This window comes from Camelus bactrianus, chromosome 11, assembly GCF_048773025.1.
Source record: "Camelus bactrianus isolate YW-2024 breed Bactrian camel chromosome 11, ASM4877302v1, whole genome shotgun sequence".
Lineage (NCBI taxonomy): Eukaryota > Metazoa > Chordata > Mammalia > Artiodactyla > Camelidae > Camelus > Camelus bactrianus.
This window is the reverse complement of record NC_133549.1, coordinates 60,034,538-60,061,122: the sequence shown is the minus strand read 5'-3', so window position 1 is coordinate 60,061,122 and position 26,585 is coordinate 60,034,538. Positions and strand designations below refer to the sequence as shown.

The 26,585-nt window shown below is 42.6% G+C and overlaps 1 protein-coding gene across 11 annotated transcripts in view; it reads right to left on the bottom strand.

Annotated features, from left to right (window-relative positions):
• Positions 1–5,448: 5,448 nt before the first annotated feature.
• CABCOCO1 (ciliary associated calcium binding coiled-coil 1) overlaps positions 5,449–26,585 on the bottom strand; it is a 129,304-nt gene continuing 108,167 nt past the window's right edge. For 5 of the 11 annotated variants that reach the window (XR_012510244.1, XR_012510245.1, XR_012510251.1 and 2 more), the window contains one exon: positions 15,657–25,961. The gene's annotated coding sequence lies outside the window, so the exon portion shown is untranslated. Of the gene's footprint in view, positions 11,882–13,354; positions 13,614–13,710; positions 13,983–15,656; positions 25,962–26,585 lie in introns of those variants that run through there. The other 6 variants (XR_012510249.1, XR_012510250.1, XR_012510253.1 and 3 more) reach the window with 5 other exon arrangements.

Below are 26,585 nucleotides of genomic sequence, written 5' to 3'. Positions count from 1 at the left end.
CTTTGAGGTTCAAAGTGCAGTGGGAGCACAGAGCAAGCATGACCCCAAAGGAGGAGAATGCAGACAAGGGACTGCAGGTGCCCTGGAGGGAAGCTGCCACCTACTATCTGCGATGGTGGCCACTGTGCCTTTCCCCTGTGCTTCTGATTTCTCATCCCTGAAACAGGATCAGGAGGGGTTCCCTCCCACAGGGTAGTCCTGAGGAGGAAACAAGACAGTGTGTGGAAATGCTTTTGCACAGAGCCTGGCACGTGACAAGTGTCACAAGTCCCAGGGATACCCCTACTGGGATTAGAGAAATGCTTCACAAACTGGCCGGCCTGGGCCTTGAGGAAGGAGGGACAGGAAGCAGAGGTAGAAATGTTAACTTCAGGTTGACACAGAACATCTTGGAAATTAATAGAGGATTGAAAGTTCACGGTGTGGCTGGGTGGTGGGTGAGAGTGTAGCGGACCATTCTTTTAATTGTTAGTCTGTGACATTGAGGAGACCGTGATGGCCATCCCAAGCGCAGTGAACTTTTTTGACATGCCCAGGGAAACTCTGATCCTTTGAGCACTGGGAGCCTGTGATCTGACCTGTGCTTTTGCAGACATGCCCAGCAGCCACAGAAGAGTGCAATGGTCCAGGTGATTAACCCTGAAGGTCTGTCCTGGCACAGGAAGGACAGACGGGGGAGGGGAGGGAGAGAGATATCACAGAGGTGGAATCCACAGGGCTTGGAGCCTGATTTCACCAACTCCTTGGAGCAACACACAAACACAAAGCAAGAAAAATCCAGATCCGCCCCATCTCAGCCTTCTTCTGTGTCCCCCAGGGATGACTCTACTTATAGTTCCTTAGTTTTCCCATCTGTTAAGTGGGAAAAACAAACCCAGAAACTCATGCCTCCCAAGGGGATACAGTCGTATGTTAGCACTGAGAATCCTGTGGAGTTGCAGACTGGTTTCACTCCTCCTGCTAAGAGAACACTGTCTTCCTACCAGGAGACAGTACCAACAAACTTCCATTTTCTGAGTATCAGAAAGCAATGGTTTGGGTTTGAGCTATTCACTCACTTATGATCTGAGATTATTCTAAAAAGACTTCGCAGCTTAGGCTAATTGGGTAATTGGGATGTTTCCAGATGAAATTCGACTTGTATTTTTTTTTTAATGCTATGAAGCACTGGTTGCCATGGCGCTGCTCTGCTGACAAGATCCTTCCCTCACTCCTGCTAAGCAGCAGGAGTGGGCTTCTGTATATTCTAAGTTGCAGGTCACTCCACCTGAATGTCTTCTCGAAGGGAGCAAGGTATGAACCCGAAGGAACTGGTGAAGTCCTTGCTCGTTCTCCTCCATGGAGGTGCGTCCCAGCAGACACGGAGACGTGTCACTGTGGGGCCAGGAGGGCCCCGGCTCGTGGAGGCCCGGCTGGCGCGGAGGGACTTCCCAGGCCGCCCTCCCCGGGGCAGCTGGAAGCTGGGGAAGAAACCTCTGTTCATCTGCCACAGTATAAACTGGACGTCTGCTTCAGGATGAGAACACTAATCCTCTCATATTTGTGGGCAAGTCGCTGTTTGGCAGAGAGAACAGTATTTTAAGAAATAACATGGCCTTAAAAATTAATATTTATGTTTTTATAGTATTACTGTTTTAAATTTGAGGAAGCCTTTGTTCTAACTCAAATTTTCAACCTACTGGACAATAACTCTTACCCATCGTCCTTCAACTTCTTGTACTGAGTGTTTGTTATAAGAATGTGAAACATCTTCCCCAGATGCAGTATTTTTGGCTTCATTAAAAGTTTTTCTAGTTCCTCCTCAGTCATGTCAATATTTACCTTGGACAATGCTTTGTATTCTTTTGTTTATAATTCCAGAATCCTCCAAGACAAACTGATTATTCATGACTCTCTGGCCTGGGTTACAATTTAAACATACCTTATGTCGACGTTTTAAGAGTCTGAGTCCCCCAAACTATTTCCTCCTTCTTCTCATAGATCCATAATTTGTAAACCTTCCAGACTCACTTAATGCCCTGTATTTTCTTCTCCTTCTAGGTATCTTCCAAGCACGTCTGTTTTGTTAATTACACTCTTAGAACATCAGCAAGTGAACTTTTTCTTCCTTCCCTTTTAGAGTCTCTGGATCCCTCTGTCCTGCCCAGGATGCTCTTACAACGAGGCATTATACCCCCATTCCTTGAACGTGTCCATAGTTTCCCCAGAGAGCACCCTCTATCTCAGTGTCCACTCCATTTTGTCAAATTTCTAGTGGATGCAGAGAACATAAGACCCGGGACTTGGTTATCTAGAGACTATTGTTTAAACACTCCAATGACTAAAAGGAGGTCTTCAGGGCCAACAAACACCATAAAGCAACAGCACGTTTTTCCCCCGAGAAGCCCACTTATAGAGTCATGTTTCCTTCGTCACTCAGCATTTTCGATTCTGTGTTCCCTTCAGTTCTCTACACGTGCCTTACAGTCCCAGAGGACTGAAAATTTACACAGTATTTCACATTCATTATTGCACTCGATCCTTATAACAACTTTGTGAGAAAGACCCAGAAGTGACCTCCTGGAGATCACAAAGTGATTTGAGTAAAACACAGTTTTTGTCCTCGAGGATATTTATATTAATAAATGGTTTGGTTTTATGTAAGTCTTTCTGTTCCTTAAAAACACTGTACTTCTTCTTGATTTGGGGACATTGCCTGTGTTGTTTCTTTTGCTTGAACTACTCAACTTCTCCCTTTGACCAGCTAAACTCCTACCCAGTTTTCAAATGTCAGCTTCAATTTCACTTCCTCTAAGCATTCCCTGGTCCCCCAAGTCTGGGCTAGAATTTCTTTGTCTACCCATAACACCCTTAAAAATACATAAATAAGTTTGTCATAGTGTCTGTCATCTAATGAACACTCGACAAGCATTAGTTGTTACTCTCATTCCCCAATCCTGTCTCCCACCATACTGTGCATCTCTTGCTTGCCACTGTATCCCAGGTACCTAGCTCTTGGGTGGCACTCAATACATAGTTGCTAAGTAAATAAATGATGCTCATTGTGTTACCTGGCTGGTATAGTCTTAGATCCTTGAGTTCAAGAACAAGTGCCAGAGAGGGCTCCAAGAGGGTCCAGGGAATTTTAAGTGTTTCCAAGTTCATTCTCATAACACCATCTGAGTGTTGATAGCTCATGTGGCTATCTGTAGTTTGTCCTGCAAAACATCTTTTTCCCCTTACTTTGTTTTTACCTTCCCATTTTTCCTTTGGGGAACTGTCTCCTTTCCCACTTTTGATTAGTGTCATTCATGTGGGGCCACCTGCATCTGGGGATCAGGAAGGAGTAGACCTAAGAAGCACTGTGTACCCACTGGGTGCTGTGACTCACCCCAAGCTGGGAACTCTGATTCTCACTGAAACTCTTAGTCAAGAGAAGGTCCTGTTTTCCTTTAATGGTTGCAAGCAGTAGAAACAAGCATAGAACTTCCAATTCTTTAGGAAATTGTGGAGAGATCAACAAAACCATCACAGAACCAGAGCCAAGAGATGGTGATAGGCAGAGTGGAGGCATGATGAAGATGTCATTGGGTTCAGCAGCGTTCGATCTCTTGAATCTCCGAATTTATGAACTACACATTTCCCCTTTGGTTGCCACTAGATCGCAGCTGCATTTTAGTCAGTCATGAACAATGAACAGGGCTCTGATTCAGTGGAAGACAAGGAACCACGGTATTTCTATGACCGACAATCGTGCTTTTTGTTCCTTTGTGGCTTTGCCTTATGCTTTCACTTCTTCATATGTGTTTTGCATCCATGTAACTTGTCTTAGGTGGTTAATCACAAACCAAGTAAGCAAGTATGTTTTTGGCTTATTTTCCCCAATGTCTGGCAATAGGCTCGCTGCATGTGCCTCAGTTCATATTTGAGCTGAGAACAAGCCAGGATTCTTCTTCCAGGAATAGTGATGATTTTACACATTTGTCCACATGCCCACATCCTACTTCTTGGTGTCCTGTGCTAAACTGAAGGAGGATGAAACCACTGAGATCTGGGAGGGTGCTCTGTGACCTCAAAGTGATACAAGCCTTCTGAGCCTGGAGAATCAGGGCCTCAGAACAGAATCCGAAGGAGCTTTGTGCCCAGATCTGGGTAGACAAGACCTTCATGTTTTCTCTGGAGACCACCTTTTGCCCCATTTAGGGGACTGGGAATCAAAAAGAGTTGCAGGCCATATGGACACCATGGCTGGTGGGCACTAGTCTCTAGCGCTGTAGTGACTCCACCCCTGGGGTTTTTTGTCCTGTGTATGTGAGGATAGGAACCTCTCTTTCCCAGAAGCCCTTGATGGAAAACCAAGGAAGAGTCCTACGGCTACCGTTTATCATAATCAGTAAGCTCACCAATTCCTGTCTATTCCTGATTCTTGGATGGACATCAGTAATGAAACCAGGGAGGCAGAGATTTTGTCCTAGCTCTTTGCCAGAATGTATTCTTAGAAACTGGGTCCCTGAGTGTATCACTGTACGATGGACAATGCTTTTCACTCAAACGCTGCTACGTTAGGGGGTTGGATCCCTGATCGGGGCCACAGCTTCAAATATATCAGAGATGACCTCACAGTGTCACCAAATCCAAGATACACACTGCAAAATATCAAGATAATAAGATTAGGATCTAATTCACATTCAATTTTAAAAACTAAAATCACAAGTTTTAAATGAAATGTATGTTCCTTACCCCACTAACATAAGTGTCTCAATTATTTGTGAAGTATTCATACATCACATAAAAATGTATTTTACTATTACAATGTAAACAAAAGGGCAATGTGCTAATTATAAAAGTATTCTTACTTTAGAATTCAATTAATTTTGCTCATTTTCATGGACTCTGGAAGGGTTTTAGAAAGGGTTTGGGATGATTTAGATCTCTAAATGAGTCACCTCTGAACTGCCCCTCCCTCGTTTACTCTTCCCTACAGTAAGCATGAACGTGCTAGTCTACTGTGTAACCAACTGCAGGAGAAAATTCTGGTTTATGATCATGGTAATCATAGTGACGCTACAATCCCTGAACATGGGTAAAAACATGGAGGAGTGACATGCAAATTGTCACCTGCATAGAGCAAAATTTCAATTAACAAGATGTATAAAACTATTCAGTAAGTGAAAGTCATTTCTGCTGTGAACCATATTTATAATTAAGAGGCAAAATCTGCTTCCCCCTTCATGAGGCTGAAGTGGGCACAGTTTAGGGCTCACTTCCACAAGGGACATAGAAAGGTCCTTTTGCCCTCTCTTCTCATTGTGCGCGCTCTGTCCTCTGCTCTTTTGTTCTGCGATGTCCAATGATAAGATGTGGAAACCCACATCTGATGGCTGATGAGTAGGGGGAAGATCCAGAAGTCCTGAGCTGTGACCTGGGCTCCAGCTGACCCTACTAGAGAGCTTAGGACACAGGCACAGCTGACAGTGAGGTATTATTTATTTTCTTTGTCAGTTTCTTATGCATATGACTTCCCAAGAAATTGTCTATGGATCTAGGTTTCTGGATCTCTAGGACAAAATCATCTTCATTCCTTCAATATCTTACATTTATTCCTAACAGAACCAAAAGAGGAAAGACTTTCTGCCTAGCCCCCAGTGTTGGGCTGCACCCCGCAGGCCTGCAAGTGCTGTATTTGCCCAGCTTCAAGACTGAAGAAAGAGCCTAGAGTCAGCGACAGAGACATCAGTGGTTTAAAGGATAGAGGGAGCTTGTATGTCTGGAGCAAGGTGGAGTGACACCCCACCATGTGTGGCAGATGGCAAGCAGGACATGGAGGGGTCTTCCCTCCCAGGGGTAGGGGGAGGTTACCAGCTATCAGATTGGCTCATTGGTTACCAGGGAAACTAGCAGAGGGGCATGCCTTTGATAAGCCCCTTTGATAAACTATCAGATGGAGATGTTCTGAGTTAGAGTTTAGAACAATCACCGGCTGGGGTGGGGGCAAGCATGTAGGAAGGTCTGTCATGTGCACTGGGTGTAGGTGAAGCAGCCACTGGTAGAGTAGGGGATGTACAAAGAGCCAGAGAACAGCCATCTCGAGTGGCCTGACCATACATTCCACCACTGCATACCCTGCACGACTCTTACAATCTTGGTCCACCCCTTTTCCACAATATTCCTGGGGTCAGGTCGTGGGGTGCTGCAACCAGATACCACAAATACAACACAGACATCAGCAGCTAAAGAGTATCAAGAGTAAGATACCTAGTATGCTAAGAACAGTCATTCACCAGGAATGTGGGCAAATTTTGGAGCCAAGTGCTTACTGGGTCCGTGGAGAGGAAGTACAATGGTGGCAGTGTCCTGTCTGGTTATAAGGAGGGTAAGGCCACCCCTAGTTTCCACAAACCCAGAGCCACCCCCATGGGAAGGCCCTGGCTCTAAAAGAAACATTCTGGTGGCCTAGCCGGGAGTCAGCAGTCACAGAACAGGTCTGCCACCCCATATCATGTTGAGTGCCATTTCTGGGGGACTCATTAGGTCTTTCCAAACAAAACCAGGTAATCCCACTAGTTGAACTTGTGTTCCCAAAAGCACAGCACAGTCCGGGGTGCTCACAGGCAGTCAGTTTTACAGTAACATTTACCAACGGGGTCCTTCTGATGCATTGGCATGTGGGACAGGAAGATGGGGAGAGTCTTGTTACCCCATCATCAGTTGCCCCACATAGTCACATTAGCTGGCTCAATTTTTCACTGAAGTCCAGAAGAGGATGACGACGGCATCTCACAATTAGACCCAGCAATTAGACTCATTTTGCAGTGAGGCCACAGTTGCTTCGCAGTCCTCAAATAGATTCCCTCTGCTCAGGCTGGGGATGAAACATAAGGCATCTAACAGGCACAGCACAGGGGACAACATACCATCAAACAAAATACAAGGAGTACCCACATTCTGAGATAATACCACACCGACCTGCAGTTTTTGTCCTGGTCTGACCTAGCAATACAGTTCAGAAAACTCGTATTTTCAGGAATACAGGAATGTGTCCAAAATCACATCTACAATGGCTACCTTGGATGGCCCAGTTTTACCTTGGATGTCTGAATCACACAGCTACTCCATTTTGACTTTCAGATGCATTCCCCTCCACAATGGACAAAGCAAATGTAAAATGCATGTTCAACAGGCCACAAAACAGGCCACGCTGGTCAGTAAAGTTTAGTTTATAAGCCAGAATGACTTCCCCATACCTTCACATGTGACGATTTTCCCATCATTTTCCCTTTTGATTGAAATCTTTCAACAGACTGAAGTATGTGTCCTTGGAAGCCAGCGTGAAAGCCGCCTGCCTTTCCTGGGTCCAGATCATGTCCCTCGGTGCTAGCGCTCCTTTATATTTGCCTCATTATTCATGTTGAGGGAAAACTGATCAGATATTATGAACAAGCTCAGAGATACGTTGATGGGGAAACATCATATAGAGGCTATATGTTTTATCAATTATACCCTATTGTTACAAGCATGTTACATGTGCTTTTAGCAGCAGACTTAAAGCAAGCAGGATTATACATCATGAGTAGTTATACTCTGTGACAATGTCACTAGATAATTTTCTTTTCCTCCTGAACATTAGGACAAAAGTGTGGCTAACATGACAACTTTTATAAATCTGGACCTCAATTAACAGGACTAGAATTTAACGTCTATTGAAAATATAGTATTTTTCTGTCTAAATTACCCTCATCTCTATCAAACATAGCCAAATCAAGACTAATTTATTTGCCAAATAAGTCTGGTAAACTGACCACATAGACTTCTCCAAACTGGCTGTGGTGGAATTCCTCAGAAGGAGTCAGACTGAATTCCTAAAAGACCTCTCAAGGCCAGGAATTCCATGCCAAAGGTCTGCCACCAGGCTCTGTCTTGGTGGATTTCTCTCTTCTAGAGGTCCCCCAAATATTGTGGTTCCTGCATATGTCAGGAGACAGTCTTTCCCGTTCACCTGATAAGGCTGCTCTGAAACAAAGAGCTTCCACTTCCTGGACAGACCAGGCAGAGAGAAAAGAAAAATGTTTCAATTCTACCCACAGGTGTAGTTTACCAAATCGCTCTAAGTCATAACTAATTTGAGGAGAAGGACTTCTCTATAGTTGGGAAACTGATCAAAACCAGTAATATTCCAGAAAAAACCATAAAAATTATAACCATATTCATCAGTTCACTCGGTAACCAACCCTTTTGTTAGCTTTTTATGTTGCCGTCAGTTTTTCCCTTAAAATTCCTTAATTTTTTACCCCGTTCAAGGGTATGATCTGAGATTTAGCAGACTTGTACTTGCCAAAGGTCCTTCCTATGAATCTTCTTGAAGATGAAGAATTTTTGTAAAAGCATCAGAGTACAACTGTTTATACATGGCAAAGAACTTTAAACACCTGCTTACAATGTCATTGATAAAGAAATTTGGTTACAATAACCAGAATTATGACTGATTATAATATGAACCCTTAAAAACCTTAAATCTCTGGCAAAAATCAAGAAGCAAGTAATTGTGAAATGTTTGTTACGCGTTTCCTGATTGGAAAACAGGCTTTAGTTGTCCTCTCCTAAGGAGGCAAAGGTAGATAAACATACACCTGCCCAGCAATCAATGTGCCAGTATTTGATCCTATTTGAAATGACCCAGCTAGTCAATGAATTCTCTTCATTTAATTTAGTTTAGCTGCAAGTTACCAAAATCTGGAAAGACTATTATAGATACATTTTCCAAACATAGTTAGCCCTATAGAGTTTTAAAAGTCCCTTTTTTTTTTTCTTTCCTTCACTCTCAGGGATCAGATGATTAAAGTTCCCAAGAGCCCAGGAGATTATTTATATCTCAATGGCACAAGAAGAGAAATAACAATTCCTTCCAGAAAGCTCCTTCCTCTAACTGCATGTGCAAAAACCGATTTTAGACCGTCAAAAGATTCTCACCTTGGCTATTTTCAGGAATTTATTTTTCAGTTTAAACAAATGACAGTAATAGACAATAATACAAATCATTCACTCACATTCACAAGCCTCACTTGTGGAGGAACAAGAATCAGCGTTCAAGTTAACCTTCGCCTCTGCTGTTAGCTCAGCGTCTGTGGCCTTTTTTTAATATAAAAATCAACAGCCAGCCCACAGCTGTGGCCTCCGCCCTCCGGCCTAACGTCTCTCTCCCACTGTAATGGCGGCCGGTAGCCCCACAGCGGCCTGACGGTGTCTGAGCCCCCGCGCTCTCGGCGGCCCCCACCCATCAGGGACAGCCACCACAGGGCCCCACATACTCGCGGACGGCCGCCCGGCGTTCCCCCCGCAACCTTCGGAATCACCCCTGGAAGTTCTGGGCCCGACATGTCAGTGGACGCAGGGAAACTTTCCCTCCTTGTCCTCACTTCCCGACGCCTCGGCGCTCTGGGAGCCTCCCCCGTCTCCCGGCTGCCCCGCCAATGTGGGGGCTGCACCCCACTAGGCCTGCAAGCCCTGTGCCTGCCCGACCTCCAGATCTTAGAAAGAACCCGGGGCAATGGTTTAATGGATGGGGGGATCTTACACTTCTGAAGCCACGTCCTGGAGCGACACCCTCTGTGCGCGTCAGCCGCGGAGCAGAACCTGGCGCTGGCTTCACCCCTGGGTCCGGGCAGGGGTGGGGGTGGGGGTGGGGTTGACGTCGGGCTGGCGCAGGTTGGTTACCAGGGAAACTAGGCAGAGGCCAGCCCCTCGCTGCCCCTTGATGAGCCCTCAGATGGAGACGTTCTGAATTAAAGATTAGAACAATCACTAGCTGGGGCGGGAGCAAGTACGTAGGAAGGTCAGTCATGTCAGTCCATGTAGGTGAAACAGGCACTGGTGGTGGAGCAGGGGATGTACAGAGAGCAAGAGAACAGCCATCTTGGGTGGCCTGATCATACACCCAGTTAATCTGAAAATTCAATTAAACAGCCTCCTCCAACTGCAAACGCAACATTTCATTGAAGTCTAACTATGCGCGCTCTCGGAAAGGCCAAACTAGATGAAACTGACATTTTTTGAGAGCCATATTTTGCTTTGAAACAGAAATTGAAATAGGAATGCATTTTTGCTTGGTTGTTTTGATAACATTTCACTGACAGGAAGTTTGGGGAGAAGGATTTAAGGGGGCAAACAAATATCTAGTTTTTGGTTTATTATCAGTGAACACTTTTCCCCCTGTTGCCTTATTTACAAAGGAAATATATTTTTGCTTCAGAATTTCATCACTGCTTTTTCTCTTGCTTCTCTAGAAGCTCTCTGGATATTTAAGGGTTGCAGTCACTGAGAGTAGTGTTGACTTCTGCATTGGAGGGTTTTTCTTTCACTTTATCCCAGAATTAATGAGGACAACAAACAGCTGTGCAGACAAACCCATTCTACTTGGTAACACACTCCTGCTAGAGCAATTGGCAGATCTGTCTTGCAGAGGATTGCAGTGGAATGGGGAAAATGCTTTTAGGAGAGTGGGTCCTAGTTATTTGAAGCCAGTTTCCTCCATTTCTCTCCTGGTATTTAGCATCTTGCTTCATATTTTTTTTTTCTCCACTCTCATTAGGTGGGCAGCCTCTCTTTGCCATGTGTATGTTTCCACATAGTTCTACTTCTCTTTCAATTCCAACATTTTTATTCCTGGTACTGAAAACTTTGCCCAAACTACTCTTGGGTGAGTGTCTGGAGGCATATTCCATAAGAAGGCTACAGCTTGATTCAATCTCCAGATAAAATTTACAACCGGAAGACAGCAAGGTGAATAAAAGGAGACAAAAGGTGCTGAGTGACAAAGGCAATCTTGTCACAGAAGTGCTATCCTAGTCTGTGAGCCTGGATGCAGAGCACGTGCCTGTGCTAAGACGTGTGTGGTGCTGTTTTGTCTTTGATTTTGTTACCGTGCCTTGAATGCAACTGCCTGCTAGAAATCCTGTGTTCCTCCTGGAACATGTTAACCTATGTTCAAGGCCTGGGTGTGTAAGAAACATACTTCCGAGTGTCCAGAAATCCAGGTTTGTTTGTTTGCTTATTTTTTAATGTCCTTATTAGAAAGGAAAGGAAACTTCCATTTGCTTCTAAGAAAAAAAAAGTCCCTTTCCCCAAATGCCTTTGGAGAGCTAACAATTCTAGGAACAACACTTGTGAAGGTTGTCTCCCCACTCCCTGTAACTCCCTTGGAGCCTCCCATCAAATCCTCTTCACATAACAGATCTTCAGTGCTGTCGTATCTTCTTTAAGTCATTCTTTTCAGGGCGAAACATCTCTAGGGTGTTAACTGCTGTCCAGACGTTTTATTATCTTGACCACTCTTGTCTGTAGACACTCCAACTAGTCAGGTCTGTATTAGAAAACAACATGAAAAATGGACAGGGTTCAGGTGATAGAATTGTACATCCACACTGTCCTCGATGTGGTCTAACCAGTGCAGAGTGGGCCAGGGCTAAAGAATCCCTTTCTGAAACCTTCTCATATTCTTGTTTCTAGGAGAAGCATCTGCCTCTAAATACCAAAGTAATCCAGGCAGTACCTAAGACTTGATATTTCTGCTGGGATTCACCAAGAACCACATCACATCAAGTTTATTCAAAATCCAAACCGTGGTTTCTAAATTGACACCGCATTTGGTTCCTCCTCTTGACTTTGCTGTTTCTCAGAGGGAGGCCCAAATTCTTCGATGCATCTCTGACTTCTTTTTCTCCACCATCTTCTTCCAAATCATTACCGTCTCTTCTCCTCGGGGCATCCTGTTCTTGGCCCCAATTCCTTTCCCAATTTCAATCCACATTTCAGCCGATACTGGGAATTTGCGGTCACATTGATGAGAGGGTTGCTTCAAAACAGCTGGCTCTTTGGCATTGCTAATCTGTGTCTTCCTAAAACAGAGCTGCAAGAGGGAAAAGGTGCATGTGATGAAGATGGAGAACGAAATTATCCATCTTCTTAAAGAGCGAACCTAACGTTGAAAGGGCCATAAGAGGAACACATTCTCAGAGTAATCACCTATAAATAGTTAAAACAAAGATTCCTTGAGCCACCACTGCACCTAGAAGAGGGAGGCAGAAGTTCTGATTGAGAACTTTGATTTCCCACAGATTGTTTGAGTCTTAAATGACATTTGGGAAGGTTCCCTGATATCAAAGGCAGCTCCTTTTGGATAATCGATTGAGTATGTTGTGCCTGGCCTTCCCCGACTGCCCCCCACCCACGACTGGGAACATATGTCAGATTCTTCCTTTGCCAGTAATTTGGAGGCTCATGATAATCAAACATCCTTTTTCTCTGTAAAGAAAAGGGTGGTCCTGGGAAATGTTAAGGTAGCAGAGAAGAGGAATGATTGACTCCTCCCTGAAAAAAATATACGGAGCCTGATCAACCCCTGAGTATCATCAGCATGATTTGAAAACAGCACATTGAAGGGAACAGACCCAACCTCTCTCCTGTTCACATTTACATCTGGAACAGCTGCTGGGGCCTCTCGGAGTTGATTTTGTTCAGTTCTGCAGGGCTGACTTGAAACCCAGGCAGAAAATGAAAGTGAACAAATTTACCTCTGGCATTCAAAGAAATGCTTTTGGTCAAAGTGAGTATTTCTGACCATGACTCATTTTCAAAAGAAGCATTGAATTCGCTTTGTCATCTTTGCCTGGATCGGGCTCAGTCGGCCCTTTTATGATTTTTAAAATATCCTCTATAGCCAGGATGGTATTTATTATCAGCATTGCATTTCAACATATAAAAGTCACTGTTCAATTGAATGTTGAGTTTCCTAAGGAAGTAAACCTACAGAAAAGAAATTTGCAAGAATCTAAAATAAATGAGTTTGAGGACGATCAAACTGCCCTTTTGGCTGTTTCAAAGATCAAAAGATCTCTCTTCTGTAGAAATCAGGAGCAGCCTGAATAGCCTCTTTCCTCTACTGCAAAGTCCCGTTTTTCCACTATCATTGATAGCTTGGGACTACGCCATAATGGTATGAAAGGACCTGGGGAGGAAGGAAGACGGTTTCATCCCCCCTAAAGCACCCAGGACTTTTGTGTCTGAAGTGGATTTTTCACTTAGTTTAGTCTTGAGCCCAGCAGAATGAGAAAATGAGAATCTGTTCTCAGCTCCTTCAGGAAGAGGGGTGGCCCTGAAGGACACGAGAGTGTCTCTGATAATTGGTTTTCTAGCCCGTGAGTATCTCTGTCTCTGTCTCCCAGAGAGGCTGGGTAATACTGGATTACATATAAAGACGTTATCTCTGGGTTCACACTACCCCCCGCTCTGCAAACCTTAGGACGTCACCTAATATCCCTATTGCTTCATGTGTAAAGTGGGGATAAGAATATGTACCTCATTGGTTTAAGCTCCTTCCTACCTCAGGGCCTTTGCTGGTGCTGCTTCTTGTAGCTGGCTAACTCATGCTCAGCCCCCAGGATTCAGCCATTTCTTCTGGGAAGCATTCCACGAAGCCCCAGACCGAGTTTTGCCAACTCTTCTTCTCCAATCAGACAGTGTGCTATGGTTTCCCTTTGTAGCAGTGCCTCAGTTGTAACTGAGAACATTCTGTGTGAGTACTGGTGTCATGTCCATCTCCTTCTATAAGGGGTTATGAAACCTAGCGTATTCACCCATGTCTATAATTAAAACAGAAACACAAAGTGTTTGTTGAATGAATGAAATGAATGGAGATAAAATGATCCCGAAGTGGCAATTTCTATTATTTCCCTGTACCGTGAACTCCTGCAGGCCAGGGTGAGCTTTGCCTCTCCACAAGTGTTGGGGTGGAGCCTTAACAGAGAAGCTGTTTCAGGAATGTCTGTGGATGTGTAGACACCATCAGTCACCATCTCTCCATCCAGCTGCCTCCTTCACCTGCCTGCTTCTTTGTCTTCTCTCTGAGAGTATGTTATTGACTTTCTGGAACTCTTGTTCATCCCCTTATGATGCAAGTTTTCTCTTTCTTGGGAGAATTCTGATTTCACAGAGTGCTCAGTAGGAGAGGTCTGCAATGAGAGGCCAGAAAATGACCGTAGTGTTTCCAGCCCTGGTTAGAGGTTGAGTGGGGGTTGGGAGGAGTTGGAGAGGTCAGCCCAGTGAGCCTTACAAGTTAAACAAGCTCTCATGCTTTTAAACCTCACCACCACCATTGTCATCTCCATCGTTATACCAACCAACAACTTCTTTACCATTAAAAAAACCTTTGCCTCCTTGTCCAGGAAAAAAAAAATCCTATCAACACTATAAGCCATTTATGGTTGGAAATACACCATTGGAATCTTTCTTCTTTAGTGAAGGCAAGTACCCATAAGAAGTTATTTATTAGTTATTAACTACTTATTGTGAATTAGTTTATCAACTCATTTAATCTGTGAAGATGGTGGAGGGGGCGAGCATTAAATCACTTGGTTGGTTATATAGACAGAAAGTGTCTCTGTCAGAGTTTAACTGTAGATAACAGAATTCAGTCTACTATTTTTAGCAGAAATGGACTTCATGCAAGGAACAGGGAGTTTACAAAAATCCCTAAAAGGGCTGGAGGAAGAGGCTTTTGGCAGAACTTCCAGGAGTCACAGCCCAGAACACCACCTTAGAACTGGCCCACCGAGGCAGCTTCTGCCTCTGTCACGATCAAGTTGGTGAAGAAGGAAGTGTCCTCTACTACTGCTGGCTCTTATGTCACCATGTCTATCCCACCCTACACCAACAAAAGAGCCCTTGACTTGCCTCTCAATAGTCACAGAGCTAGAGTGTGGACCCTGGGCCCTCTGTTAGAGTTCCCACATGTCTCTGCAAGGTGCTGGTTAGCAGAAATAGGAGAGCGCAGCTTCCACCTCGATGTCCACTTCCAGATTTGGAATGTCCTGGGTGCGTGTCTGCTAGGCCGAAGTGAGGTCTCACGTGGAAGCTAAGCTGCAGAGTGCCCTGGGAAATAAGACCATTTACCTTGTCAGCCTCTGCAGGTCCAAACAGTGGCTCTGAAGGAGTTGGGGTGGATGAGAGTGAACCAGCCTGTGGATTCTACCACAAGGGCTACATGGTGGGGAGGGGTGTGTGCAGGAGAGCATTTTGGGGAGAGAAATGGAGAAGGGGCTGAAGACAACCTCGACTGATCTCATAGCTCTGCTTAGAGCTGGTCCTGGTTATTAAGATGAGGCATTTTAGGAATGCCACATCAGGGAGACACGATGGCTTTCTCTGGGCAGTGGTTTTGAGGTCTGTGTATGAACTTTCCTGAGTAAATAAACAGCCTCCTTTCCCTACGTCCCTGACGTTTATGGTGGGGTGGTTTAGTTCCTTCCTTACCAGAAGAGCAAAGATGTTCAGACTCATGTGCAACTGGATGGCCTTCCTTCAGGCTCATGTCCACTGGGCTGAGAAAGCACTCTCATGACAGTTGCTGAAAAGGGAAGCTTCAGATGCACCCCAGGGATGTGTGGCCCTTCTATCTACCAGGTAAATCGCTATTTCCCTGATGAGAAGACCCCAAATGAGGGCTCAAGGTTGTTCACTTTGGATCATGGCAACTCCTGGGTTTTGGAGGCAGGCAGTCCATGGCACTATCCTGCCACCTTCTTTTTAACATTCCATCCAGCAGACACCTTAAGCTTTAATAAACATCTTCTCTTTTAATAGCATTGACTCCAAACTAATAAGGCAACTAGCGAATCAAGTGAAGGTAAATTTCTCATTAACAATTTATTTAAGTTTGTAGAAGAGAGCAATTCCAACTTCTGCTAATTGAGTTTGTAACAAAAAGATGAATCCATTTTACTACCACCCTCAGGACCTCAATCAAACCCCAGGAAAGGTAAAGTCACTCTCATTAGCCGACTAAGAGGTAAAATCCAGGACGGAATGGAAGGTACCAGAACACGGTTAGGGTCCCCAGACTTCAACAGGATTATAAAGCAGAGGCACAGGCCAGCAGTTCAGAGTGTTCTGAATTTTATTGGCCAGAGGAAGAGCCCTTTGACTTGAAGTGAAAGCCCTGAGTAAGACTTTGAAGATGGTGTGCTTTAGGACATGGGTGACGTGTCCAATTTCTCCCCCTTTATTTAAGATCCCTCCGTGGAATGTGGCAAAGCGTGCTGGGTAGACCTGTATGGGATTTACCCTTTTTAGCTGATCCAAAGCCTTTCCCACTGGCTCCAGGAGGTGGCTGTCATTTAGGACTTTCATAACGAAGGGCTGAGCGAGACCTCCTAAAGTGACAGCCCTGAGGGCAGAGGGACATGTGGCCTGTCTGTGATCAGCCAGCGCTTGAATTTGAAGGGATTTAATAATTCTCCTTGAAATTCTCGGCTTTTCCCTCAGACTTTCCTCTGGAAGCCTGATTAAATGCGTATTATTTCTTCTTAAGTGATTTTACAGGTCGTTTATTTTGGATTTATGAGCATCAACACATTTTAAAAGGTATTAGCAAGCTCTACTGCTGGATACTTGTTCTCTAAATCATTAACTTTACTCTCTATCAGCATCAGATAATAAGAAATCTTTCAGATATCATTTTTTTCTCTTCCCATGGATTTGTTCAGGTAACAAGTATTTTTTAAGCAACTTCTGTGTGCTAAGTTCTAGAATATTCCAATGAACAAAACTGGCAAGGTCTTGCCCTCACTACATTGTCGAATTTTTTTTTTTTTTTAAAGCTTGGTAAAGTCTATATTATTGTGAAACCGGAAGGAATGCATTTGAATTTGAATTTGAATTTGAGTCAGTCTTCTTTTCTCATTCAACACTCCATTCAGTGAATCAAGGTCAAACGGAGAAGCACAAACAGGACATGGTTTCCTTGTGTGTTGACATACGCTGCTGTGTGCTAACATTTAACGTAGGAAGGTGAGGTGAGTGGGGGGAAGCTACCTCTTTTCCTCTCATTGCCTTGTCCCAAGATACCTGTCCCATAGAATTTGAAATTGCCCACTTGTTCTAAGTCTGCAGCACCAAAAGAGAAAATGTCCCCAGTGCTGGCAGAAATCCTTATGCTGCCTGTTTGGGGAGGTGCATCTCAGCTCCTACGCTGCATATAAAATCTTCTCTTTGTCTGTGTCCCATTCACAGGGCTAGGGTGTAAGGTCCTGGGACCAAGGTGGAGTGGGTAAAGGGAATGTGGTTAAAAGTGAATCAATTAAATCTTGATGGAGAAGAGAATCCAAAGGCCCAAACCAGATCACTGGAACTATCTGGAGAGGTGAGGCAAACAGCAGCAAAAATGCTAGTCACAAGGTCAGGAATAAGGTGGGTCAAGACGAGGGTTCAGAATGGAGGCCATGAGACATGCTGGGCTGGAGGATGTCATTCTGTATTTATCTGAAGCCATGTTTTTAAGTGTCGGGGTAAGGCCTTGTCAGCTTAAAAGCTCTTGTTGGGGTGGCAGACGTGGAGCCCACTGGAAGTGGTCAGCTGTGCAGCAGCTGGAAGTCTCCTCTCAGACCAGCCTGTTCACTTTGCCCTTGGCTTGGGGGACCCCTGGATGAAGAAGGATGTGGGTGAAGAGTCAATGATGCCACCACTGTCTGAGGAGAAAACAGGAGTTCATCCAAAGCAAGGAATTCAGCAGCACCCCCAAAGCCTGAGAAGTACCTCCCCACTTATCTCACTTGTTCCTCCCCAGGGCCCCGCACGCAGATGGGAAGCTGGAGGGAGGACGGCTCTCCTCACTTGACAGATGATGAAACTGAAACCAGGGAGAGCAAGTAAGTTTAATGTCACATGACTGTGCAGGGTCAGACTTAGGACTTGAGCCCAGATCTCCTCATTTGAGCTGCAATTCTCCTTCCAGGACAATTTACATAGTATTCAAATGATATGTAAAAATAAGCAATCATGAAGTACAGCATTATTTCATTAGAAACGACTGACCCACTGAAACCTGCGATGGCAGCCAAGTCTCTGTGATGCCTTTGGAGACTCTGGCAACCCCCCTGGCCATCTCCTTTTTCCTCTTTCTGGCCTTGATTGGCTCTGGAAGAAATATGTCTCTGAGCATTTACTACATCTGCTCCCCATGACATACAGATTGGCATTCTATCTATGGCCACAGTCCTCAGGGTAATTAAGATCATGGCGTACCAGGAAACATTTTATTCAGCAAGATTTCACTCATCTGCCTATTTGGTTGCTGAATTATCCGCCAGGAGTAAATCAAAAGGTTTTACTATTCTATTTGCTTGCTTTAGTCAGGAAATCTGAGGGAACTGAGTCCAATTCACTCTTCACATTTCTAATTAAAACGTTTTACATTTCAAGCTTTTTGACAGAAAAAAAAAGACAAGAAACATTGTGTGGAAGGCAGCTTTGAGAAGATACGATTCAATGTGATTGCTTGAGCAAGAAGGGTTAAAAAAGGCTACAACAGAAAAACCTGCTCGTTTTTGCCTGCTTTAAAAAAAACTCAACTCAAACCATCTCCAAATGTAGCTTAATCCATTTTCAGACTCTATACATTATTCATCAAGATTTTGTACAAAAGGAATTTGAGAGGAGCGTTTGCATGAAACCACTTCAGTGGATTAAATTTGTAGTTCAGCACACTAGACTCAAAAAGTACACAAGCCATTTTGAGAGCCCTGCCTCCTTCCCTTACGTGCAAAGTTCCTACTTCAGGTAAATAACTTTTTAAGAATGGAGTGAATTCCAGCAGCTGTCTAAAAATATAAGAAAGGATTGGGTCTTCCTTCCACTTAACTTAGCACTGGCTATGGAAACTTGAACAGAAAGCATAGTTGAGAAGTTTGATCTAAGCAGTTCTGTGGATCCTAAGGTTCTTTCATACAAAACCATCCTACCCAAGATGGAAAAAAAAAACTAAGGGGAAAAGACATTTCCAATAAAAGGAGCTCAAATGGGTACCTCCTCGATAAATGCACACCCCTCCCAGCTTCAGTTCGAAGTGGACTTGCCACTGTGGTTGAACATCTGGATGGAAAGCTCAGAATCAATCACCCAGATGTCTTCACCCAGTGGAAGCCAAACATCGCTGCGACCACATCTGGATGTTTGGATGGCCACCGCCATTATTATTTTTCTGTTGTTTAAGTAATGGATTACTGGGGTCTTGGAAACACAGTATCTATTTCCTTTTTCCCCAGAGACCATGCAGCACTGGAAGAACACAATTTATAGTGCTCAGGCAAAATCTGGAGCACCCCAAAAGCAACTCATTTCTGGGCTGTGAATGAGCGGAGGTCCTAGGTTGATAGGCAACGTCTGACCCCAAGGCGTCATTACTGCTATAAACCACAGAGGGTCCAAACAATCTAAAGAGCATCTGAAAGTTTCTATAGTAACTTTTTTTTCTAAGTGTTGAAAAGTTCCTAGCAGCATGGCTGGTTGCCTGGGCTACAGTGTTGTGTTGACAGCTCCGGTCTTTTTCCTGGCAGCTGAAGATTAGGACAGTGACCAATGAGAGGGAGGCATTCTTCTCTGAACTTTCCGTTAGGCTGGTGATTCATTTTGAGACCCACATTTTATGAATGCTCTGAATTCAATGCAATGTGGCTGTTGAGGTGTCTACATTCAAATTGGGTTCCATTAACTTTATGGTGTGATTAAATGTCTGAATCATAAGGACTCAGGGTTGAATTTATGTGCCTTCTGAAAGCACTTTCAAAGACTGGCAGCTACAAGTGTAATTGGATGCGTGAGATTGGAAGAACAAAACCTAAAAAGATATCAACTCAAATATAACAAGGATCTGAGAATCCAAATTTGTGAGTTGAGGTGGGCAGCCATTCTCAGATGTACAGAGTGGAGCTGCTATTCAGCATGCGTATTTTTCCTTCAGAATACTTGATTTTTAACATCAGAAGTGCTTGGTGGTCCACCAGCACAGTATTTTTCAAACTTTAAAGTACCTAAGCATTAATTAGGGTACTTGTTAAAAGTGCCAATTTCCAAGACCTGCCTTCTGATTCTGAAGGGTTAGAGTGGGGTCCAGGAATTATAGACCAAATTGGGAGAAACTCTTGCATTTGGAGAAGTGATATGCCTCACTTAGGGCCTGGACTGCAGCTGGTGGTGAGATAGAAGACCCAGAACTAGATCTCTATTTCATTCAGGGATCTTTTATCATCTGCTTAGTTCATGCTCACCCAGATCAACATGTACGACATGGATACTGTCAGGTGTGAAAGCCACATGTACCATGTTACAAAACTAGAGAAAAACATGGGGTGGCAGAGACAGTGAGGGCACATTGCTTGCCATTTACCAAAAATGAATTCTGATACCTAAAAATTTAAAGTACTCCTGAACACATAGGTGTTAAATGGGAGCTGCATGATGCATCTTCACATATTTGATTCAGTTTTAGGCATTTCCTGACAAAGTCATGTACACAATAATCTCAATCCTGCGTTTCCCATTCTTGATTTCTCTGGCTTCAAATACCCAAAAAATACACAGCATTCAGAAATGCCAGAATTGATAAAGTTAAAAACTTTGTCATTATCGCTGACAATTTGTACTTCTTTTTTATAATTTGTGAATTATTTGTTCAGATCACTTGCAACTTCCTATTGAGTTGTTAGCATTTTCTTGTATTGATATTAAAGAGCTGTTTATATACTAAAGTTATTAACTAACTGTCACACAATTTTTGTAAATATTTTTCTCAGTTTTTTTTCTTTTTATTTATGGTAAATTTTCTTCTACACGAACAGTTCAATATTCTTTTTGCCTGTTCTTTGTGATGTTGTTTCATTAATTTGTTAAAGCCCTCTCCATCACAAGACCAGGAAAAGAGTCACTCATACTTTCTTCTAGCTATTTTGTAGTTTTAATTCAATGCTTTAACTTGTTGGTATACTCTGTAAAATGTAACATATAAAACATAAACATAAAACATACATTTTTTTGCCAATAATTTTCCCAGCATCATTTCTTGTAGATTACTTTCCCACTGGTTTATCAAGTATATCATAAAAATACCCTTTATTGTATACTGAGATACTGTGCTAAATATTTTTAGTGAATTTAATATTTTAATGAATACACATTTCATTTGATCCTTACAATTACATTCTAGTATAGATATTTTTATTCCTATTTTACAGATGAGTGAACGGAGGCTTGATAGCTTATAATGCTTAACTACAAAAGGCAGATCTGAGAGAGGATTTCAGGATTAAGTGATTCCAAATTCATAGACTCAGCCACCCAAGTAAATTTCATCATAAAACAAATTCTCAATATTATGTTGTTTTCTGTTCTGTTTCACTAATTTGGCTGTTATTTTTGCTCTAACACATACTTTTAGGTATTTTAGCTCTGTGTTTTAAATCAGAAAGCCTTTTTACCTCTTACTACTTTTTCACTATTCATGTTGACCTCAGACTAATATAAATTGTGAGATTTTCAATGGAATTACACTTCAAATTGTATCTTTACAATATTTAAACTTTGCATCTAGCAAAATGCCCTTTAGGACATTTTTATATTTTTATTCACACAAATTCTTTACTTTTTCTTATTTTCATTTTAAGTATTTTGTATGTTTTTTACTATTGTAAAAGATTTTTTTTCCCGGCATATTTTCTAATCGTTATTAATTCATAGAAAAATCTATTTTTTAGTCTTTATTTTTTATCTGACTTCTTAAATATTTTCTAGAATAGATTTTCTCATGGGTTTTCCATGTAATAATCTCATGATCTATAAATAATGATTTTAGCTTTGTGTTAACTACACTTTTAATTTCCTTATGTTGTCTCATTTTAGGGGTAGGAAAAGTGAAACACCAGTGGTGAAAACAGCCAGCCTGTGGGTGTGTCTGCCTCCTCCTCTTCCATCTACAAAACATTTGTGATGTACTTACCCTGTGCCAGGTGCTGTGCTAGACCTTGGAGACAGAGCATGGAACAAGACAGAGACAGACCCTGCCCTCCTAGAGCTATTGCCTGGGCTGGGAGACAGACATTAAACAGGTACTTATACGATTAATTCATTAATTCCAACCCTTATCTCATTTTCAGCTTTAATGGGAATACATCTGGTATTTCAATTTAAGCCAATTTGAGATATTCTTTAACCGTCGCCTTCTAAGGCTAGTTTCTAGTTTTTTAAAGTCAGAGTGTCTCTGGAGTTTTAAGAAAAGACTTCTCAACATTGACTTTCTTTTTTTTTTTTAACCTATTGACAATCCATCTATTTTATAACAATAAACCCAAGGCTCAGGGGGCAATGCAGCATGCCCAGCGTCCCGCAGTTCATTGTGGCAGAATCCTCTGTGGAATCTGGCTTCTAGAAGTCATCTTAGCACATGAGGGCAATGTGTCTACCCAAAGCTATGCACCTGCCATTGTATCCAACTTAGACTGGGAGCTTTTTCAGAACAGGGGCTGTTTCTGGGAAGCATTTTGTGCTTCCCTGGGTCTGAAGAGCACCTGCTGCTTTCTCATGGTTGCTGCTGAAAAGACTCCATACTGGCTCCAGAGAGAACAGTGAAAATGCCCAAGCTTCTGGTGGATTGGCCAGAAGCTGGCAAAAAAAAACAGGCTAGGGTGTTGCATCAACCTATCAGAAGCCATGTTCATTTCTCACTAGTAAAAAAAAGTTAATGAAATATGGAAGATACAGAAAAGAATTTAAAAATCACCTGCAACCTCACCATCAACAGAGAATTCCCATTATACTTGAATGCTTTTTATTTGTGTATCATTTTCTCCCACAAAACACGTATCATATTTAATGACAGATGTTTTCCTCTAATACTATATCATGAATTTCCCAAGTCTGTAATTACCTCATCTTTTTGTTTATTTCCTCAGTTTAGTCCTGGCCCTTAAGTTTTGCTTTGCAGTGTTCTGGTGATTCATCAGCCTATCTATTTTGAAGTAGTTTTAACAAATAAAGGAGCCTGTGAGGACACCGTGAATAAAAACACTTCACTGAATCTAAAATGGCCACACTTGGTTGAATGAATGATGACCATGTCATCAAAATGTCAGCAGAAAGGAAATGGTGCTAATAATTCAATCTGAGTCTAGCACCTTAAGAACTGAATATGTTTGGTTTCAAAAATTTCTAGCTATTTTTCATAGACATGTTGGAATGCAGTAGCTTCTTCTATGGCAAACATTTAAAAAACAGCACCCGCACATAGAGGTAATAATCAGTACCATCATCTTTGCAAACGAAGAAAAGATCTCTCTTTGATTTATCTATCTATCTATCATCTATCCATCAAAATTCTGAACTAAAGAATGTTGGAAATGCTAGGACATTTTAAGATATAAAATATTATGGAGGATCAATTGGTGGAGTAGAAATGGCAGTCACTTGCCCAACAGCCATTCTATGCTTTTTTCCTCTTGAAGAGAACCCCAACTTTGTTGTGGTGATTGGTGGGGCCAATCCCCCACCCCAGCGGGTGAAGCCTGATTCACCTAAGTCAGTCATGACACTTCTATTTCCTTTACCAGTATCTGGTTCAGGACTGATCATGTGATACAATTCTGGCCAAAAGGACACAGGACAAACTCTCCAGGCAAGCTTTGGAGAAGTTTTTTTCTTGCTCTTCAAAAGAAATATGAGAGAAGAAAGTACTCCTTTTCTTTGAGTGTTTGATCCTTTTGTGAGGATGTAGTTGTCATCTTGGGATTATGAGGGGACAATTCTTGAGGACAAAAGCCAAGGTGCTGAAGAGGATGCCACAGACAGAAATAATCTGGGTCCTCAGTGGTGCCATCAGGGCTCCTTACCTCTGAACTTCTTTTTTGTTAGATTACGTAGGGTATTTTTGTAATTTTTTAAGCCATTTTGAATTTAGGATTTTATTTACTTGTAGCCAGAAGCATTCTGATTCAGGTGGTCACCAATAGCAAGTAAACAACTGGTGACTGAGCATGTTTGAGGGAGGGAAAACTAAGTTCTGTTTCTATTTCCAACCCTATCTATGATCTGACTGTGCTGTTTACTGGAACCTATGGACTGTCTACTAGTCAAATCAGAATAATGCTTCTGAAACACATATTAGTCTTTAGAATTGGACATATTCAATATCAAGTAGCCAACATATCAATATTTGCTCTAGTAAGTGCCTTAGTCAGGTTCTAGAGTAGGCAGTTAGTAAATCATTTTTAGTGAATGAAGGAGTATTTCAGCTGAGGAAATAACCCTGGCCTAAGGGAAAAACTATTAGCAAATTAATAACCTAGAATCTTGTTTATACTTTTCTTATTATATTAGAGAAATCCCAAGCCATCCATAGACATTTTAAAAAATTACTAGCCTCACTTAGAGTAGAAAGTATTTAAGGTGTGGCCTCTCGTGGGAGATTTCCTGAGTGTGCAGTTCATCACACTTGAGAGGTTCAGTCAATTATTTCATAGAATGTCAGTTTAGGAGGGACTGTGGGCTTATATAAACTAAGAGGTAATTACTTTATGCAATGAAACTATACGCAAGTCCCTAGTTAATGAATTTGCTAGTTGTTTTCCCAGTTTACAACAGACACTGACCCCTATGAGACATACTATGTGTGCACGGACACAGAGAGAGAATCATTGAGTTAATTACGGCAGGCTAAATTGCTGTGACAGGCAGACCCAGGGCTGAAGTCACACTCAGAAATGGAAGTTTACTTCTTCCTCCTAAGACAGTCTGGATATGTCATCTGGGTTGGTAAATGTCTCCTGTCATGTGTCCTTCAGGAACCCAGGCAGAAGCTGCTCTGTTACCTTGGAATTATTGCTCTCCTCACTGCCATCCAGCCAGCAGTGAGGAGGAGAAGGCATGGAACAGGCGTTGTCTGGTCTTGAGTAGTACCCTTTGTGAAGCACATTTCACTTGTGCTCACATTCCACTGGCTTGAACTTAGTCACATGGTCACACTTCCCTGCAAAGGGATCTGGAAAATGGAGTCCAGCCATGTGCGTAGGAAGAATGAGAGAATGGATTCTTCTGGAAGCTTCTGACACGTACGTGGTGTCACAGGAAGAGTACTGGGACCTTGTCCTCCCCGGTCTCTACTCCTTTTTCCCCATTGCAATTAGAATCCTCTTTGCATAGCTCAAATGTGCTCGTTCTTCGCCAGCCCCCTCCAAGTCTCTGACTCAAACCTTTCAGTAACTTACTGTATTCGCGACAAACACAAGACACTTTATCCCAACATATAGGCTCTGCATAGTCTAATATCCATTTACTTATTCTTTTTTGATTTTGGAAAATGCCCCTTCTCACTTTCGAGGCTCCAGCCCCCTTTCACATCCTCTACTTTCCATGTTCTCTTCTCACAGGGATTTTGTACTTGCTGTTACCTTTGCTTTGCAATTTCCTCTTTAAAATGGGATAAACCACTTTATCCTTCTTTATGAGCATTCATTTTCCCCTTTAGTTTGCAAAATGGCTATATCTGATTATTGTATGTTTTTTAGAAGGGGATGTCATTCCATCAATGGTGAAATCTGATGGTAGTTATCTTTTCTTTTAATTAATTTTGGTTTTTTTGACCATGATTCTTTAAAATTCACAGACTATTTTTAGAATGGTTTTAGATTTACAGAAAAATTGAGGAGATAGTGCAGACTTGCCCTACACTATTCTCCTTTCCCTTATTATTACTAATTATTACTATTACCACTATTCTTACATTTGTAGAGTACATTTTGTACAATTAACAAGCCAATATTGATACATTTTACTAACTGAAGTTCAGAGTTTATTCATATTTCTTTAGCTTCCCTTTTTCTGTTCCAAAATTACATCCTGAACTCCAACATGAGTTGTCTTGGCTCCTGAAGCTCCTCTTGGCTGTGACATTTTCTCACACTTCCCTTATTTTTGGTGACCTTGACAGTTTTGAGGAATCTGACCTGGAATATTGTGGAATGCTCCTCTATTGGAATTTACCTGATGCTTTTCTCATTAGATTGAGATGAGGATTTTCTGAGAGGAAGGCCGCAGAGGTAAATTTCACCATCTCATATCACGTGTATATGCCGTCAACATGCCTTGTAAGTACTGATGCTGACCTCCATCATCTGTCAGAAGTAGTCTCTGTCAGGTTTCTTAAATTTGCATAGAGCTACTCCTTCCCCCCACCTTTCCATACTGTATTCTTTGGAAAGAAGTCACTACGCACAGCCCATGTTGAGTGGGAATTGTGTTCCTCCTCTTCTGGAGTGGAGTATCTATGTGATTTATTTGGAATTCTTCTGCCAGGGAGATTTGGACCAAGATTCTTTTAAGAAGGTGGGCTTATTTGGGCTTGGAGATTATCCTGACAGGCATTTTACAGCTATAATTTTGCATAGTAAAAAACAGGACCATGTGATTGTGCCAATGTGATGGAGTAGAAAAAGCACGGGATTAGGAATATGAGGGCCTGAAGTTGCAAACCAACCTTGTTAAGTCCCAGGGGTGAGACCTTGGGTACACCCCTCTCCCCTGAGAGCTGCTTTGAATGCTTCAAAGTTCTACTGGGTGAAGTCACTTTACTGGGTATCCATCCTCATTGCCTGAAACAAAAGTCCCAAGCATGTGGCCCATGACTGGTTCCTAGCTCAAAAGTCACTTATTCCAAGAAGAGTTCTTGGAGCACTGCAGGTAAAGCAGCTCTCCCACATCCCAGAAACTTCTATCCCAGGCTTTACTGGCATCATTAA